Source organism: Vicugna pacos, chromosome 5, assembly GCF_048564905.1.
Source record: "Vicugna pacos chromosome 5, VicPac4, whole genome shotgun sequence".
NCBI lineage: Eukaryota > Metazoa > Chordata > Mammalia > Artiodactyla > Camelidae > Vicugna > Vicugna pacos.
In genome coordinates this window covers 9,171,188-9,190,902 of record NC_132991.1, presented here as the reverse complement: position 1 = coordinate 9,190,902, position 19,715 = coordinate 9,171,188, and the positions used below count along the sequence as shown (strand labels likewise).

At 34.5% G+C, this 19,715-nt stretch overlaps 1 protein-coding gene across 4 annotated transcripts in view; it reads left to right on the top strand.

Moving 5' to 3' along the window:
- The window catches only part of PTPN4 (protein tyrosine phosphatase non-receptor type 4), a 145,196-nt gene that overhangs the window by 5,350 nt on the left and 120,131 nt on the right, over positions 1 to 19,715 (top strand). The gene's annotated exons all lie outside the window — the stretch shown is intronic.

Sequence of the window (19,715 nt, the reverse complement as noted above, 5' to 3'; positions counted from 1 at the left end):
GAGGAAGTGCAATGTAGGGAAAAGATGACAAGATTTTGGAGTCAGATAGATCTGGATTGGAATCTGGTTTCAAAAACCTTGGGCAGGAGGAGGATATAGTTTAAGTGGTAGAGTGCATGCTTAATATGCACAAGGTCCTGGATTCAATCCCCAGTACCTCCTCTAAAAACAAACAAACAAACAAACAAACAAACAAACAAACAAAACCTTGGGCAAACTATGTATCCCCTATGCTCATTTTCTTTATGAAATTAGGATAATTTCATATTTTCTTGTCTATGAAATTAGGATAATGTGAGGATTAGGATTTTCTATATCTATATAGCATCTAGCATTATTCTTTAAAAAGATGAGATGGTCAATAAATGGTAACTGGTATCGTTTTTCCTGTCTTCTTATTGTCATGAATATAATTTAAACAACTGCTTAGATATTCAGGTGATTTGTCAATCAGGTGATTTAGTCATTTATCTTATGTTAAATATTTTGATTGTTCCTAAAGTTTCCACTGTTATAATCTGCAGTGAATATCTTTGTGCTTGTAGCTTGTTTATATTTGTTTCCTCAGTCTAAAACTCTAGGACTGGGATAATGGTCCAGTGGTATGAATATTTCTGTGCCAAATCTCTATCTTAAAGAACAATGAGTATTCTCGTTTTGGAAAAAAAAATACTGATTTGGTTATAAAAATAGACTTCATTGTTTTAGTTAATGTATTTTGAAAAATTTTGTTTATTGAGAAATGATATAGTGAACATTCATTTGTATTTTAATTAAAAAGGTAATTGAATGTCTGTTATAGGGATCACTGGTATAGTGGTGAGTAAGACATGATTTTATCCTTGTGCTCAAATCCTAGGGAGGTAGTATGTCAACAGACAATTACAATTCAGAGTGACAAGTGTAATAAGATCTGGGAGAAAGGAGAATTGGCATTTGAGCAGTGTCTTGGAGGATGAGTTGGAATTGATCTGGGTAGAGAGAACAGCATGTACAAAAAGACAAGTATGAAAGGATGCATAGTGTGTTTAGAGAAATGATCTGTCTCTGTCTATGAGATAGGTGTTGATGTCTGATTTTGTGTATGAGTCTGTGTGCTTGTATATGCGTGTTAACTATGATAGAAGATAAAACCTTGTGAGGGTCCTAGTTTGGGCTATGAATGCAGTCATATTAAGACCTTTAGAATAGAGCTTCCCAACTGGTGTGCCATGAGTGGTTTACCACTGTGCTAGAGAACAAGGTAACTGTCAGCATATGGGACTAGGGCATATTGGAGCCCCCAGAATGATTTCTTTTCACCTAGAATAGTTTCCTTGGCTTGTCCTAGTATGCTAAAAATTATTTTCTTTGGTGCCACATTGGGGAAAGCATTGGGAAAAGCACTGTTTTAGAGGCTCTTAGTACTGGAAAATTTACGGTACCCACACATCCCCTGACATTCCCAGTATGTAATTAAAAATAAAACCAATACCAAACCTTAAAATAAGCATAAAGGATGTGGAGTCAAAATCCCCCCTTTTTCTCCCCTCTCTCCTTCCCCTCCCCCCAGTAATTACTACTTCATTGTTTTGTGTGTATGTGAAATATCTTTTTGGTGCTCCTGCATTGCTAGTGCCCCACAAGAGTGTTTTGTTTGCCTGTTGGGAAATCCACATTTACATTAGGGAGCAATTATAGGTATTTGAATAAGGGAATGATAAGATTAGATGTAAGTTTTGAAAGGTAACTCCTGACATCTAGATGTTGATGCAAGGATATAAGGATGGTGCAAAGATGAGATTAGAAGGAGCAGAGAGACCAATTAGGATGCTCTTGCAGTGGTCCAGGTGAGAGATGATAAGAACCAGAAATGAGGAAGTAAAGATAAGAATGTAGGACTAGAAATGAAAACTGATTAGGTAGTTTGATGAGAACTGAGGGTCCCTTTGGATATAGGGGAAAGAGGAAAAGAGTTGATATTGATGCTAAGATTTCTCTTTTGGGCAACTGGAAAGGGAAGACTGAATAATTTTTATTGAGTATCTATAGTGAACCAGGCATTTTGCTAGCCTCCAAGGTCGTCATGAGTTCTCACTGAATTTTTTGAATTATTTATTTTGAAATAGTTTCAAACATACAGAACCGTTGCAAGGACAGCTCAAAGAGTTCCCAAATCCCCTTCAACCAGTTTCTTTTTCCTTGAACTGTTCTTGCAATTTAAAAAAATTTCTTGTAAGACTTTATTTTTTTAGAGCACTTTTAGTTTCACAGCAAGATTGAGGGAAAGGTACAGAGATTTGTCATAAGCCCCCTGTTCCCACACGTGAACTTCAACCAATTTTTAACATTGTACTGCATATATACTATGTGTATACAAAAGATAAGCCTGCATCTTGTTGTACTTGGCTCACTGTAGTGGGTACAGTGAGGCCTTCCCATTCAAATGCCCAAAGAAAGAACCTTGACTTCATCTTTGACTCTTTCCCTCTTCTATTAATGGATTCTCAAATTTCAGTGAGACTACTTGATCATCTTATTTCTAGTCCCTCATTTTCATGTCTACTTCTAACCATTTCAGAAGAATGCACCATTTCTCATCTAATTAGACTTTTTCTGAACCATTGCAGAGCATGTTGCAGACCTGATGCCCTCACTCCTAAATATAGTGTGTATTTAGCAAAACATGGACATAACTCCCAGATCAGGAAATCAACATTGATACAACACTACCTTCAAAACCCCAGGTGCCATTCAAAGTTTTCCAACTGTCCAACAGTGTCTTTCTTTCCCTTTTGGTCCAGGATCCAATTCAGGATCACACATGCATTTAGTTGTCATGTCTCTTTAGTCTCTTTCAGTTTGGAACAGTTCCTCAATATTTCTCTATCTGCTATGGCCTTAACTTTTTTTTTTTTCTGTAAGATGTCCCTTAACTTTGGTCCATCCAGTAGTTGCTCATGTGCAGAAGGAATGCATTGTTGCCAGGAATACCATAGGCACGATGTGCTCTTCTTAGTGTATCACTAGTATGCGTGTAGTATTATCCCACTGGTGATATTTAAACTTGAACACCTTGTTAAGTTCATGTCTGCTGGGTTTCTCAATTATAAAGCCATCACCTATCCTCTTGTAATTGGTGGATGGGAAGATGTCTAAGACTTTGCTGATGTTCTGTTCCTCATCAGACCTCTGCCCATCAGTCTTTGGGTCCAGTGATGACTCTTGCCTGGATCGACAACTGTTGTGAAGGTTGCCATTTGTACTTGTTAGTTGATTTTTCTACTGAAAACAGATGTCTCTTTTATGTATTTGTTTATTCATTCATTTATTTACATGAATATGTACCCATGCTTTCTGTTCTTATTCAGTGGGTTTTGTTATTATCATTTTAATTTTTATTTTGATGCTAAAATTGTCCTAGATTTGGCTAGATTAGCCCTTCAAGATGGCTCCCTTGTCTTTTTAACATGTCCCCATTCTTTGAATATTTCCTTACTTGCTGGCACAACAGGGTATTCAAGACCTACTTTGTACTTTTTCTTTCCCAGCTCTGAAATCATTCATTTTTCCAAGGAATCCTGATTTCTTTTAGTGGAAGTGGTATTTAGAGAACAAAATTTGGATGCTTAATGTGCTTATTTCTGTTGGGTTGTCATCATTTTTAAGGCAGACAGGACTAAGAAATATATATATTTACACATCTGAATCTCTTTCTGTATCTAATTATGTATATGTATTTTAAATGTTCACACTGATAACATTCATTTCCAGTCTAACACCTCAAGGTTCTTTCTGGTCTTCCCCTTCCTTGTATTTTTAAATCCCTCTTCAGCAGTGAGAAATTGGCTCTCGTTATTCTCAGTATATTTACCTACTTGCTCAATCCCCCTTGTAATTGTCAGTCTCCCAACCCCAGGCTAGTAGTCCCTTGTCTGCTACCTTGGAGGCCCATGGCATGGGGTCCTCAGGGCATGCTTCTCACTGAATCTTTTTATTTCCCTCATTTAATCTGAATGAAAAATTGTTAGAAAGGTGTTACTCCCAGTTTTAAAGGATAACAAAACCGAAATTTAGAAAGATGTGTGACTTTGGATGTATTACCATGTATATAGAGGACAAATATTTTGAATTCAGACGTGCACAATGTTGAAGCATCTCTCCCCTTCCCCCCCCCCCCATTACTGACTGCATAGCCTCTGACTTCATGAAAATAGTTGGAAATTCAAAGTGTCAGGATTTAGGGTTGCATAGGTGGTAGTTGAAGCAACGGATGTGACTGTTACTGCTTATGAAGTGTGTGTAAATTTAGGAAGCAGGCCACTGACAGGGCTGCCAGTCACTATCATTTAAAGGTTAAGGACTCCCAGAAGCGAAGAAGCCAATGAGGAAGACTGAATGGTGGTGAGAGAGGAGCGACAAGTTGTGTGGAAGAAGGTGATGAAGGGATTTCAGGAAGGTATCATATGCTGCTGAGAGAAAGAAATAAGAACAAAAGTGTTTTGATCTTGACTGGAAAGTTATTTATGACCTTAACTAGTTGGTTGTCAGATGTGTTCAGGCAGGCTGCCTGTATCAGAATCAAATGAGATACTGAATAAAAATATCAATTCCCCAGATTTCATCTCAGACTGTATAGATTTTTTAAAGGGTGAGTGAGGAATGAGGAGATGAACACACAGGAAATCTCCTTGAATGCTGCTGCAGTTATTCTTAGGTATACTATAAGTTTGAGATTCATTGTAGCAGAAGAGTTACAATAGCAGGATGTACTAAGAAACTAAACTAGGAAACTAGACCTATAATGAATATAGACTAGGCAGCGCTGAGAAACTTGGTCTTATGGGAAGAAGGAAGATCTCTTAGGTCATGGAGGAATAGGGGGCAGATTCAAGAAAAATATATTTTTTAAAGGTTACATATACTGTAACATTTGGGGGGATTAAGAGAAAGAAACTGTAATGGTTATTTGAAAGAAGAGTAAGTGAAACTATGTAACGGTACCTACTATCAAAGAAATGTGCTGAATGAACTTTGATAGGTATCTGGGCTAGCTGCCTGCCCCCATTTCAAATGATTGCCATCTTATGGTGAGTTTTGGAATCATTCAGGGGTCATTGTTAATCTTATTTTATTATTAATTAAATGTATATTTTCCCTTTTGTTAGACAGTTAAGTATGTCTACTTGGTTCAGATTTCAAAATAATGTAAAAAGGCATATATTGAGATGTCTCAATACTATTCTGTCTCTGTCTGTCCTTCCCTTCCCTGCTCTCTAGAGGTAACCACTTTTGCTTTTTGTATATTTTACCAGTATTTAAGCAAATGTAAACAAAATACAAATATAAATTACTGCTTTCCCCCTAACTTTCTATGTAGAGGGTAGCATACTATTTTAATGTTTTGTATAGTAATTTTTTTTAATTTAAAATATACCTTGGAGATCCTTTGACTTCAATATACAGAGAGCTCCCCACTTTTTTCTTTCTTTTTAAAAATAAAGTGACATGTTCTGTTGTGTGGTTATACTATGAGGCTGACTCTAATTACTTAACCTTTTACTCGTCTTCACTTTTCAGCCTTTTTACTTGTGTATCTTGTTCACATTCACCTGTTCTGTATGAACTGCTCTCATGAGGCATTTTGCATTAATGACCTGCCTTACTTTCTTCACCTAAAGTCCTCTAATGGATAAGACTTTCAGACTTTGTGACCAAGCAGAAGACTTCCTTATTTCAGTAGCTTAGATGAAAAAAATTCAGTAGCTTCTCATTTTAGAAGAAAAAGAGAAAAGGACAAAACTGGTATTTGTTGAACTCTACTGAATGCCTTAATGTATGATATCTCATTTAGTTCTTCCAGCAACCCTGTGGATCAGGTAGTGTTACCTCTTTTTATAGATGAAGAAGCTGAAGCTCAAAAAGCTTTCACAGCTAGAAAATATCAGATTTAGGTTTTGAAACTAGGTTAATTTGAGTCCAGAATCTGTATCTTTTCTGCTGCTGTCCTATTTTCTGTCTCCTATTTTTGAATTCCTGAACTCCAGTCTTGTAGCTGGAGCTCTCTATCTGCTCTAAGCCTTTATCAAGAACCATGAAATTAGACATGCTTACCTAATGTGTTTTCCTGATTGCTGGTATACTACCTGCTTATCTGAACTTTACAGCTAAGGACCAACTTGCTTGGCTCACTGCCTATGGCCTGTTAGTGTAAGCTGTAGATACCTTTTTCTAATTGCCTGTCTCGATTGCCTCTCATCATCTCTGTTGAGTTTCCCTTTTTACCCTAATTTCCCTTGTTGTAGCCACTTGAAGAGCTTCAGTTTGGCAATATGAAGCTTGCACACAACTTATGAAATTTTCGGAAATGATTTTTTTAAAAAAGTCGTCATGTCTTGTCTGGACTTTTACAATAGCCTCCTTAAAGTGCATTCTGTCATTGGTTTTGGCCTTTTTAACACTCCTCTACACTATAGCCAGAGTTATCTGACAGGTACATCTTATCACTTTATACCCCTAGTCAGAATTTTTTATTGCCTTTTCATTTGCTGGTAAGATAAGATCTGAACTCATGATCGGCCCTGTCTATCTCTCCAAGCCTCACTCCTGGTATCACCTGGTACACACAGTGCCTTGCATGTCATAGGTGCTAACTAATATTGACTACACTTTGAATAGAATGAATGAATTTTCCAGGGAGATTAAATTTTGGGAAATACCAGTTTTTAAAATAATGTTATTGTCTTTCTTTTTTAGATATTTCTTATTGCATGGAAGTAAACTTTTTTTTTTTTTTTACAGACTCCAAGCATTTCCAAATTGTTTTATTTACGTTGGAATTTTAAAAATCTCCATACTTGGTTCATTTATATTTCCAGCTTACCTTTTCCAACCTAATCCAAACTATAGTCAGTTACAGTGGTTTACTACAGAAGCTACTGGGGAAATGGGGAATCTTCATTGGGAAGGGTTTTATGATTTGGAAAAGTTCTCCCAGGTGATTCTCATATTGTGACTCACCTTGCATCTGGCTATTTTTATGGTTTTTGTTCTGTGTTAGCAAAATTGCTTACAAAAGAATCATATAGGTCAACAGTTCTTTGTATGTAATTCTGAGATCCCTAAGGCCCTGAAAAACAGAAGTTTTTGTAACTCATTTGGCAGCTGAGCTGTGCTGATGTGAGGCTACTATTCTTTATTCTTCTTATGGTGAACATTCTTGAAGTTTTCTAAAGAAATTTTAAATAGCAGTATGGTTAATACAGGGTGTCAGCGTGTTGCCTAGACCCAACCAAGAATGTTACTTAAGGTAAGGAATTTGTGCCATATCAGAGTATAATTTAAATATTATGAAATTCAAAACACTTCTGAAAGTGTTTTGAAACCAGAGGTTTCAGATACAGGATTGTAGACCTGAACCAATTTTTACTACCACCAATTTCCCTAGGAATGGGTGATAAATGGTGCTTTGTTTTGTTTTGAATTTCTTTTTAGTTATGGTAGTTGGGCTTTTTTTTTTCAGTTCACTAATTTCATTTCTTGTTACAAACACTCTTCGAAATTTTTGTTCGTTTATCTGATCAAGTCAATGTTTTTTCCTTACCCATTTATAATATTGTAGCTATTCACTGATACTCTGTTAGCACAGTAGCATACTTGCAGCACGTTCTAAGCTTCTTGTATCAGACCTATCAGTAGGAAGTGCTGCAAGTTGAAAACTTAGTTGAAAAGTACTTACAGTGTAAGGGAGATGACTGTGTTCCTGTGCTCAAAGTCCTTTAATAGCTTCCTGCCTTACTTAGGGTAAAAGCTAAGGTTTTTACCATGGTGGACAAGGCCCTACCCTCTGTGATCTGTGGCTCCTGCTCTCTCTCTGACCTCATCTCTGGCCACTCTCCTTGCCTGCTTTTCTCAAGGTGCACTGGCCTCTTTGCTGTTCCTGGAACAGGCCTGGTATGCTCCCACTTCAGGTCTCTGTGCTTGTTCTTCCCTCTGCCTGGAACACCTTTCTAGGCACGAGTTCCAGGCAAAGTATCCACATGACTCACTCTGACTTCAAGTCTGCCAAGAAATGAATTTCTTAGGCATGCCTCTTCTAAATACCCTATCTAAAATTGCTTCCCTGCTCTCACATTCCCTGCTTACTATATTATAACACACTATATAATTTTTTTCTTTCCTTAATAGGATGGAAGCTCTATAAGGACAGGAGCATTTATCTTGTTTTATTTGTTGATATATTCATGTTGCTTCTGTCTGGCACTTTATGAGACAATCAGTAGATACTTTGAGCAGGGGAACGATTTAGGGAAAGTAAAGAGGAACATTAGTTGTCTGACATATAAACTGATCTTTTATTTTTTATAGTTTTCACAAGTTTTTATTGATGAAATCAGAATATAATTGAATATGATATTTTGTTATATTGGTCTACAAATGAGAAGAATAGAATTATTTTTTATGGGATAACATTTCCCTTAAGTGGGGTTCAAAGTTAATGTTCCCTATCATCAGGTCAGTTGAGAATGTTCATCTATAAAAACCATCATTAATTCATGGCCCAAACACAGACAGTGAGCAGATTTGGCCTGTGGGCCATAGTTTGCTGACCCTTAGACTACGTGACTTTTGCCCAAATTAATTTAGACTCCTCCACAATACAATCCCAAAGATCTTTCCAGCTATAATTGTTGCTGTTCCTCTGATGAATTGTTTTCCATCTAACTGGATTACTGTTGTTTCTTGGATATTCGCTGCTTTCTGAGGCTTTTAATAATACTATTTTAATTCTGGTGTAGCTAGAATATTTTAATAAAAGCAAAGTGGGTATTTCCAGATTTTTTAAAAGTCTGTTTTGAATATTTAGAGAGCATATGATAATAATACGGCTAACACTTTTAAGTGTCAGGCACTGTGCTAAAGACGTCTTCTGTATTATCTCATTTAATCCTTACAACAATTCACTTTATGGATGAAAGTAGAAACGGAGGCACAGAGTGGCTTGGTAACTCTCTAAGGTCATAAAGGTAATAAGGATTTGAACCTTAAAATAGTCTGATTCCTGAGCCCACAGTCTTATCTATTAAGTAGCATTGCTTTCCATATATACTAATGGTTTGTATTTTTATAGTTTTGGGCTTTTTGCAGAACCCCTTCTCTTTCAGTTTCTAATGATAAATGGTGCTTTGTTTTGAATTTCTTTTTAGTTATGGTAGTTGGGCTAATGAAACTGAAAGAGAAGGGGTTCAGTTTCTAGTGAAAGACTGATAATTAGTTCTTTACAAAAGACATAAGGACTCATGAAAACATATTTGAGGTAATAAATAGGATTGGATGGGATTATGAGCAAGTGTAAAGTCAGTAGCTTTCCCGCTATTTAAACTTGACCCCAATTAAGAGTTACCTCTTACATCATACTCTTGATAGCTTCTGTTTTACTCTATTGTATTTTGTTAAAAAAGGATTGGTTTTGATCCACTAATTTGATTTCATAGACAATGAGTTTCAAATTATAGCTTGAAACATTTCATTAAACATTTAGATGCTATAAAAACTATTGTTAGGGTTCAGTTATGAAGAAATCTCTGCTTATATGAAACAGTTGCTTTCTAAAGGAAGGATAAAAGCTCTAGAGGCCAGCATTCATTTTTTTTTTCTTTTTCCCACCTAAAAATGCTCTACACTAAACCTCTCAGTAATAAGAAAATAGTTTTTGCTGAATAAGAGAGTCACACCAAAGCCCGAAAGATATATTCTGCAGAGCTGGTCCTTTTTAGATAAGAAAAAAAATTTTTCCATTGGCTGGTGGTACTTACGAAGTTGTTGTTGGAGTCTCGTATGGAGGAGACTAGATCAGAAATTTAGAAAGTGAGGAGGGAAAGAGACGGAAAGAACCAGGAGCTGCTGAAAGAACTCGTGCTTAGATAATGACTATAGACAGGAGGAAGAGACAGCAGTTCTTTGACTCACTGAAACAGTTTGTTTATATCTTTTTTAGTACACTGTTTCACTGCGTTATTTAAAGTCTCTTTCTCCAGTTAGACTGTTAGCTCATTGAGGGCAGAGATCTAGATGTGTACTTATTCATATCTCTAGCATCTAGTGCTGTGACTACCAACTAGGAGCAGTTGACATGTTTACATGAGTAAACAGTGTATTGAGAGGGTGCAGGATTAGGGAACTCTCTGTGGGCCTTAGTCGGTTGGGTTCTGTATCTTTCTCTCACAAACACGCACACACAGACAAGTAGTACTTTAAATGCTATGATGTGTAAATAGAAAATTATCAGCTGTAAAATAATTAGGTAGCAAAAAAGGAAAATCCTAAAGTAAGTAAATTTGTTGCAAGAAATCATTCAAATTAAGGTCCTGTGTTTAGTCCATAGTTCACAATGAATGTCATATTTATTTTGGCATTATAATTCAGCGTTCAGTTAACAGATCAGTAGAAGTTGAATAGAGAATGTACAAAATACATTTGGAAAATGCTGCATGTATGTCAGTGAATCAGCGTACATGTCTAATGCTTATGCATTCATTGCTTGGGTGGCTGGTTTGTACATAATTCTCTGGGATACTTTCTGTTGTACTATACCATTTCTTAAATAAGAAGTTTCTTGCATAAGTTATTGCATTTTATATATATATATATAATAGATGTTAATAATATACACATAATATATAAATGTTTGGGGTATATTAAATATATAGAGAGAAATTTTTAGATCAAAACTAATGCTACATTTGATTTTTATCCCTTCTACAGGGTGTCAGTGTTATGGCTCATGGTTTTGATAGCACTGTCCTAACAGAATCTGGCCCATTCAATTTTATATTGTCAAGTTCAGATCAGAAGGGTTGAGGGAGCCTTCACTGAATATAATGTTAAAACAGTAAGCTAAGTTATTCGGTGCAACATCTTACAATACCAACATTTTAATTTATGGTCACATCCAAAGCATTCTGTAAGAAATTAAGATTGTAGCAAAGCAGATGGTTCATTGGAGAACATTCCATATAAAATGGTAAGTGTAAAGGATTGTCAACTCTCTAGAAAACTTTTTGTGTTGGTTAATTGCTTCATAATTTTGAATAACAAAAGTTTTATCTGTTTTTTTTCTTATGTGTGAAAACAGAATTTGAAAGGAATTTTTTTTTTACTCTTTCCTCACACTTTTTAAAAAAAATTTCAAACCTATGGAAAAGTAGCAAGAGTAGTATATTGAACACCCATGTACCCTTCATATAGATTCACCAATTGCTAACATTTTGCTACTTTATCTCTCAGTATATACATTTAAAGTTTCTGAGCTGTTTGAAGGTTGTAGGCATCATGATCATAACCGTGTAACTGCTTCAGGATGGACACATCTTCTAGGAATAAACAGATTCTCTCTATAGCCATACAATCACACTCAGGAAATTTAGCAGTACTATAATCTGAAATACATTCCATATTTCTCCAATTGTACAAACAAGTTCCATTTTATATTTATATGATTCATGATTGGATCAAGGACTACACATTACATTTGGTTGTTATGTCTCTTAATTTATACCACATCCCAAGCCTTCTTCAATATTTCTTCCTTCTTCCTCATCCCCCTCATATTTTTGAAGATTCCAGGCCAGTTATTTTGTAGAGTGTCCCTCAATTTGGATTTGTCTGATTTAAAAAAATTTTTTTTCATAATTAGATTTAGGTTAAACATTTTTTGGCAAAAATATTGTATAGGTATATATATATTGTCTTATCAATATATGACTAACATCATAGTGCCTGTGACAGGCACCATGTCTCCATTGTAAGGGTACCTTTTCCCCTTTGTAATAAATAAGTAATGAGTGGGAAAATACTAATGAAATTATGTGTATATCTTGTTCCCCAATAAACTTTACCCAGATTTTAGCATTCATTGATGATTCTTGCCTGAAAGTTTTGGTATTTATAAAATGGCAATTTTCTATTGGTGTTATTTCTTTACATTTATCATTTGACTTTATTCTACAGAGAAGTGTCACTCCCCTGCCTCACTTTAAAGAATTAGGATCAATTTATACCTGTGGATTCTTGTTTTATTCAAAGTTTTATCTATTCTTATTATTATTTATTTTGAAACTTAAATTACCACATTTGACTGATGTGAGCCCCTTTAAACTACCTCTCATATTTTTGATTTGTTCACATCAGATTTTGAAGACTTCCTTACTTACCAGCCTCACCTTGTGTTTTCCTTGCCCCAGCTCTGGAATCAGCCATTTCTCCCAAGGAGTCCTGATTTCTTTAGTGTGGAGCAGTATATAGGGCATTATGTATATTCAGTATATTGGAATGTTTTTGCTTCTAGGCCCTAACAGTGGACAGAGATAGCAAATATATATAAATTTAAATTTTTTTTGAATTTTTAAATTGACATGTAATTGGTTTACAATATTGTGTTAGTTTCAGGTTTATAGCATAATGATTCAGTGTCTTTGCAGGTTATATTCCATTATAGGTTATTATGAGAAAATGGGTGTAATTTCCTGTGCTATACAGTATATCCTTGTTGCTTAACTATTTTATATATAGTGATAGGTGTCTTTTAATCGCATATCCCTAGTTTGTCCCTTGCCCCTTCCCTCTCCCTTTTGTTAACCACAAGTTTGGTTTCTATATCTGCAAGTCTGTTTCTGTTTTGAATGTACATTCATTTGTATTATTATTTAGTTTCCACATATAAGTGATATCATACAATATTTGTCTTTCTCTGACTTACTTCACTAAGGATAATGTTCTGTAGGTCCATCCATGTTGCTGCAGATGTCAGTATTTCATTCTTTTTTATGGCTAAGTAATATTCCATTATATGCATATAGTATATCTTCTTAATCCATTCATTTGTTGATCATTTGAGTTGCTTCCATGACTTGGCTATTGTAAGTAGTGCTGCTGTGAACATTGGGGTTCATGTATCTTTTCAAATTAGTGTTTTTGTTTTCTTGAATATATACCCAGGAGTGAGATTGCTGGATCATATGGTAGTTCTGTTTTTACTGTTTTAAGGAAACTCCAAACTGTTCTCCATAGTGACTGCACCAATTTGCATTCCCACCAACAGTATAAAAGAGTTCCCTTTTCTCCACATCCTTGTAAACATTTGTTATTTGTGGTCTTTATGATGATAGCCATTCTGACAGGTGTGAGTGATATGTCATTGTGGTTTTGATTTGCATTTCTCTGATGATTGGCAGTACTGAACATCTTTTTATGTGTATGTTGGCCATCTGTATGTCTTCTTTGGAAAAGTGTTTGTTCCAGCCTTCTGCTTATGTTAAAATCTGGTTTATTTATTTTTTGATAATGAATTGTATGAATTGTTTGTATATTTTGGATATTAACTCCTTACTGGTTTTATCATTTGGAAATATTTTCTTCTAGTTAATAGACTGTCTTTTCGTTTTGTTGATGGTTTCCTTTGCTGTGCAAAAGCTTTTAAATTTAATTAGGTCCCATTTGTTTAGTTTTGTTTGTTTTTGTTTTGCCTTAGGAGACAGATAAAAAAATTCTGTTATGATTTAGAAGAGAACGTAGATGAAACATTCTTTGACATAAGAGTTTTATGGTTTCAGGTCTTACATTTAAGTCTTTAATCCATTTTTAGTTTATTTTTGTATATGATGTGAGAAAATGTTCTAATTTCATTCTTTTACATGTAGCTGTCTAGTTTTCCTAGTACCGCTTACTGAAGATACTGTCTTTTCCCCAGTGTATGTTTTTGATTAATTGACCATAAATGTGTGGGTTTATTTCTGGACTCTATTGTTCCATTGATCTATATGTCTATTTTTGTGCCAGTACCATACTCTTTTGATTACTGTAGTATAGGTAGAAATAAGGAAGTGTGATGCCTCCAGCTTTTCTCAAGATTGCTTTGGGTATTTGGGGTCTTTTGTGGTTCCATATAAATTTTAGTATTATTTCTCGTAGTTCTGTGAATTTCATGGGTATTTTGATGGGGAGTGCATTAAATCTGTAGATTGCTTTTGGTAGTATGGACATTTTAAGAACATTAATTCTTCCAATCCATGAACATGGGATATCTTTCACTGCTTTTTATCATCTTCATTTTCCTTCATCAGTGCTTTAGGTTATCAGAGTATAGGTCCTTAATCTCCTGCGTTAAGTTTATTCCTAGGTACTTTGTTCTTTCTGATGTAGTTTTAAATGGGATTGTTTTCTTGCTTTTTCTTTCTAATAGTTCATTATTAGTATACAGAAAAGCAACGGACTTATGTATATTAATCTTGTATCCTTCAACTTTATCGAATTCATTTATTAGTTCTAATAGTTTTTTCAGGAAACTTTAGGGTTTTCTATATACAGCCTCATGTCATCTGCAAGTAGTGACAGTTTTACTTCTCTTCTGATTTAGATGCCTTTTATTTCTTTTTCATATCTGATTGCTGTGACTAGGGCTTCCGATACTGTGTTAAATGGAAGTGGCGAGAGTATGCGTCCTCGTATTGTTCCTGATTTTAGACAAAAAGCTTTCAGCTTTTCAGCATTGAGTATGTTAGATGTGAGTTTGTCATAAATAACCATTATGTTGAGGTATGTTCCCCCATACCAACTATAATTAGAGTTTTTATCATGAATAGATGTTGAATATTGTCAAATGTTCTGTGTCTATTGAGATGATCATGTGATTTTTATCCTTTCTTTTATTAATGTGGTGTATTAACATTGATTGATTTATGGATATTGAACCATCCTTGTATCCCTGGAGTAAATCTCACCTGATCATGGTGTACATGGTGATTATGATGATCTTTTTTGCATATTGTTGAATTTAGTTTGCTAATAATTTGTTGAGAATTTTTGCATCTATATTCACCAGAGATATTGGCCTGTAATTTTCCTTTTTTGTAGTTTCTTCAGCTGAATTTGGTATCAGAGTAATGGTGTCCTCTTGGAATGAATTTGGGAGTGTTCCCTCCTCTTCAGTTCTTTGGAATAGTTTGAGATGGATGCATATTAGCTGTTTTTTATATGTTTGGTAGGATTCCTCTCTGAAGCCATTCAGTCCTGGGCTTTTTTTTTTTTTTTTTTTTTTTTTTTTTTTGCTGGAGTTTTTAAATTATTAATTCAATTTTGCTACTAGTGATTGGTATGTTCGAATTGATACAGCCTTGGAGGATTGTATGTTTCTAGAAATTTATCCATTTCTTTTAGGTTGTCCAATTTGTTGGCATACAACTGTTCATAGTATTTTCTTATAGTTTATTATATCTCAATGATATTGGTTGTAATTTCTCCTCTTTCATTTTTAACTTTAGGCTTTTTTTCTTGATGAGCCTGGCTAAAGGCTTTTCAATTTTGTTTATCTTATCAAAAGACCAGCTCTTGGTTCCGTTGATCTTTTCTATTGGTTTCTTTTTTTGCCTCCATTCATTTATTTCCTGTGATATTTATTATTTCCTTCCATCTTCTGATTCTGGGCTTTTTTCCCCCTAATTCCTTTAGATGTTTATTTGAGATATTTTTTGTTTCCTGAGGTAGGCCTGTATTGCTCTAAAGTTCTTCTTAGAACTGCTTTTGCTGGGTACCATTGATTTTGGAAAGTTGTGTTTTGATTTTCATTTGTCTGGAGGTATTTTCTGATTTCTCCTTTGACCAAGTGGTTTTTTAGTAACATGATGTTTAATATCCATGCTTTTGTGTTTTCTCATCCCCTCCCCATAATTGATTTCTAGTTTTATACCATTTTGGTGAAAAATTTTTTGATATAATTTCTGTTCTTTTAAATTTGTTGAGACTTATTTTGTGGCTTAGCATGTGATTTATTGTGGAGAATGTTCCACGAGCACTTGAAAATAATGTGTATTCTGTTGTTTTGGGTGGAATGTCCTGTGGAGATCTAGTAAGTCCAGATGGTCTAATGTGTCTTTTAAGACTGCTGTTTCCTTATTGATTTTCTTTCTAGATGATCTGTCCATTAATGTAAGTGGGGTGTTGAAGTCTCCTACTGTTACTGTATTATTGTCAATTTCTCCCTTTATACCTGTTAATATTTACTTTATACATTTAGGTGTCATATATTAAGTACATATATGTTAACAAATGTTATATTCTCTTGTATTGATCCCTTAATCATTATATAATGCCCTTCTTCATTTTTTTTTATAGGCTTTGTTTTAAAGTCTAGTTTGTCTGGTATGAGTACTTGCATGGAATATCTTTTTCCATCCCTCTCTTTCAGTCTCTGTATGTCTTTAGCTCTGAAGTGAGTCTTTTGTAAGCATTATATAGATGAGTCTTTTTTTGAAGTATAGTCAATTCACAATGTTTTGTTAATTTCCAGGATTCAGCACAGTGTTTCTGTGTGTGTGTGTGTGTGTGTGTGTGTAGTTTTGAGTATACCAGCCTTCTGCCTCCTTAGTGAAATTTATTTCTAAGTATTTTATTATTTTTGCTATTGTAAGTAGATTTATTTTCCTAGGTTTCTTTTTGGATCATTAATTGCCAGTGTATGGTAATCCACCTGATTTTTGTGAGTTAAGTTTGTATCCTAAAACTTTGCTGAAATTTGTTTATTAGTTCCAACCAGACTGATCTTTAGTACAGTTATTCTAGCTCTCTCTAGTTACTGTTTTTGTAGTGTATCTTTTTACATTCTTTTACGTTCAATTTGTTTGTGTCTTTTAATCTGAAATGTGTCTTTTATAGAGAGCATATAAATGGAACCAGCATAAAAAAAAATCCATTCTCCCAGTGTATTTGATTTGAGTTTCTAGTCCATTTATATTTAATGTTATTATTGATAAGGTAATGCCATTTTGCTAGTTTTCTTATGTCTTTTGTCCTCTTTTTTCTCTGTTCCTCCATCATAGCTTTCATTTTAAATAGTATGTTCTAGCTGTAATTTTAATTCTATTGTTTATTTTACCCTATTATTTTGAGTTTATTTCTTAGAATAGTTGTTCCTCAACATCTGTGGGTGATTTGTTCCAGGGCCCCCTATAAATACTGAAGTCCACAGATGCTCAAGTTCCTTACAGTTGGAGTTTTGCATCTGTGGATATGGAGGGGCAACTGTATATTTATTGAAAAATATTTGTGTTTAAGTGGATGTGCAAGATTCAGACCCATGTTGTTAAAGGGTTAACTGTTGTTTCCTTGGGGATTTAGAAGTTAGGGATAATAGAAGCTTGATTTCAATAGTATGAAACTTTGCTCTTCCTATAGCTCACTTTCACTTCTCCTTCTTTTGTACTATTGTCATATAGCCCATTTCTTTATACAGTATAAGCCCATCAACACAGTGCTACAGATATTGCTTCCTGCATTTGTCAGAGGAAAAAAGGAGTTACAAATACAAAACTAATTTATACTGTTGTTTACATTTAGCCATGTAGTTACCTTTACTGGTAGTCTTTATTCCTTCTTGTGGATTTTAGTTAACATCTAATGTATGTTCATTGTATCTTTAATGTTTTGTTTTGTTTTTTTCAGGACAGATCTGCTAGTGACAAATTCTTTTAGTTTTTGTTTAACTGGGAATATCTTAAATTCTCCTTTAAGTATTGTTTTGCTAGATACTAAATTCTTGTTGATAGTTATTTTCTATTAGTAATTCGAATGTGTCATCATCCGCCTTCTGACCTTCAAGTTTCCTAATTAGATACGGTCTGTTAATGTAATTGAGCATCATTTGTAGGTGATGAGTCACTCTTCCCTTGCTGCTTTCAAGATTTTCTTTTTCTTTGGCTTGCAACTGTTTGACTATGATGTATCTATTTGTGGATCTCTTTGAGTTTATGTTTTTTGAAAGTTATTTGTTTTCTTGGATGAGAGTTTTTAAAAAATCAAATTTGAGGATATATATGCCCTTATTTCTTTGAATTCTCTCTGCCTCCTTTTTTGTTGACTCTCTGAAACTTCCATGATGAATATGCTGGTATGCTTGATAGTGTCTTTTAGGTCTGAGACTGTTCATTTTCCTTTATTCTTTATTCTTTCCTTTCCTCAGGCTGCATATTCTCAATTGACTTATCTTCAGGTTTGCTAATTTTTTCTTACATTAGCTCAAATCTGTTGTTAAGCCTTTCTGCTTTTAAAATTTTCAATTATCTTTTTAACGACAGAATTCTGATTTGCTTATTTAAAAAGTAATTTCTATGTTTTTATTTATTTCTCTATTTGATGTGATATTGTTCTTTTAGTTCTGTTGTTGTGGTTTATTTTATTTAAAATATTTATAATACTTAATCTTTGTTGAGGAAGTTCAATGTGTTAGCTTCCTGAAGGATAGTTTCCTATGTCTGAGAGTCTTGAGACTGAGAAGAGCGTTTTAGCAATAATAGTTACTTGAGGTTGTATATAAAATTTTGTGTAATTTTGAAAAATACACAAAAACTGCCACTGTCTAGAAAGAAATATTTTATACATGAACATAAGCATAAGGAATGTGAGAATTTGAGAGTAGAGTGTATTTTATTGTATTAAGACCATTTATATATGTTAGTTATAATGTCCTACTGTCTTACTCTTTTTTGGTTTGGTATTCTGTATTTAGGAAAACCATGTTTAGGTTTCCTGGTCTGTAAAAGTAGTGACTTTTTTAATTTTGGAATTGAAATATAGTTGACGTACAATATTAGTTTCAGGTATACAACATAGTGGTTCTATATTTTTCTCATTTACATACCATACGAAATTATTAGAATATCATTATCAAACTGAACTTGGGTCTGCTTGCCCACCATGCAGCAAAGTCAAATTACTAACACTGGGTTGTGGTGAAGGAAGGTACAGTTTTTATTGCAGAGCCGAGGAGTATGGTGGCTTATGCTCAGAAGACCTGAACTCCCCAGTGGTTTTCAGGGAACATTTGGGGTGAGGACTGCAGGGTGCATGACATTCTTCTGATTGTTAGGTGGTGTGGAACAGGGTGATGTTTTAGAAATCTTAAGCATTAACTTCTGGTTCCAGCCAGTGTGAGGTCTGCCTGCTTGTGTGAGTCCCACTATCACTGGGCCATTCTGGAGTTTTGAACTTGAAATTGTCCACATTGAACCTCCCTCAAGTCATCATTTGGATTCAGGCTTTCCTACTCATGCACTGGTTCCCATGGCAGTTTCTGCTTCTGAGTCTCTACTCCCATAAGCTGTGACTCATTCATTTTCACCTGTCTCTCCAATTTCTGGGACAGCAGTTTGCCCTGTGTCCTCTCTTTTGGATCCAAGAAGAGTTGCTGATTTTCCAGTCTGTTCTGTTTTTCTTCTACTTGTTAAGATGGAGTAGGGATTTCTGAACTCTTTTCATGTGAAACTGGAAACTGCCAGTCTCTGTCTTTTAATTGGTGAATTTTACTTGAATAGCCCCTCTTTGTCAACATGCTAAAGCTGTTTTCTTCTATGTAGTTTTTATACTTCTGTAACATTGACTTTTACTTTTAGCTTTAATCCTTTTAACATGAACAATATGGTATCAGTTACAATTTGGAATACCACTAATTTGAATTGCTATTTCTTTTTATTATTAATTTTTACTTATTCAGTATAGAAATTTCTTAGTACTTATTGCTTACTCATGTTTAAAAATTCTGTATAACTGTGTTTGTAGTGTAGTTTGTTTCTTTTATCCAAATACCTTTTAAGAGAGAAGTTTTATGAGTTTTAAACTTCGAATGTCTTTAGCTTTATTCTTTCACGTAAATGCTAATTTGGGCGGAATATAGTTCTGTTTCAAATCAT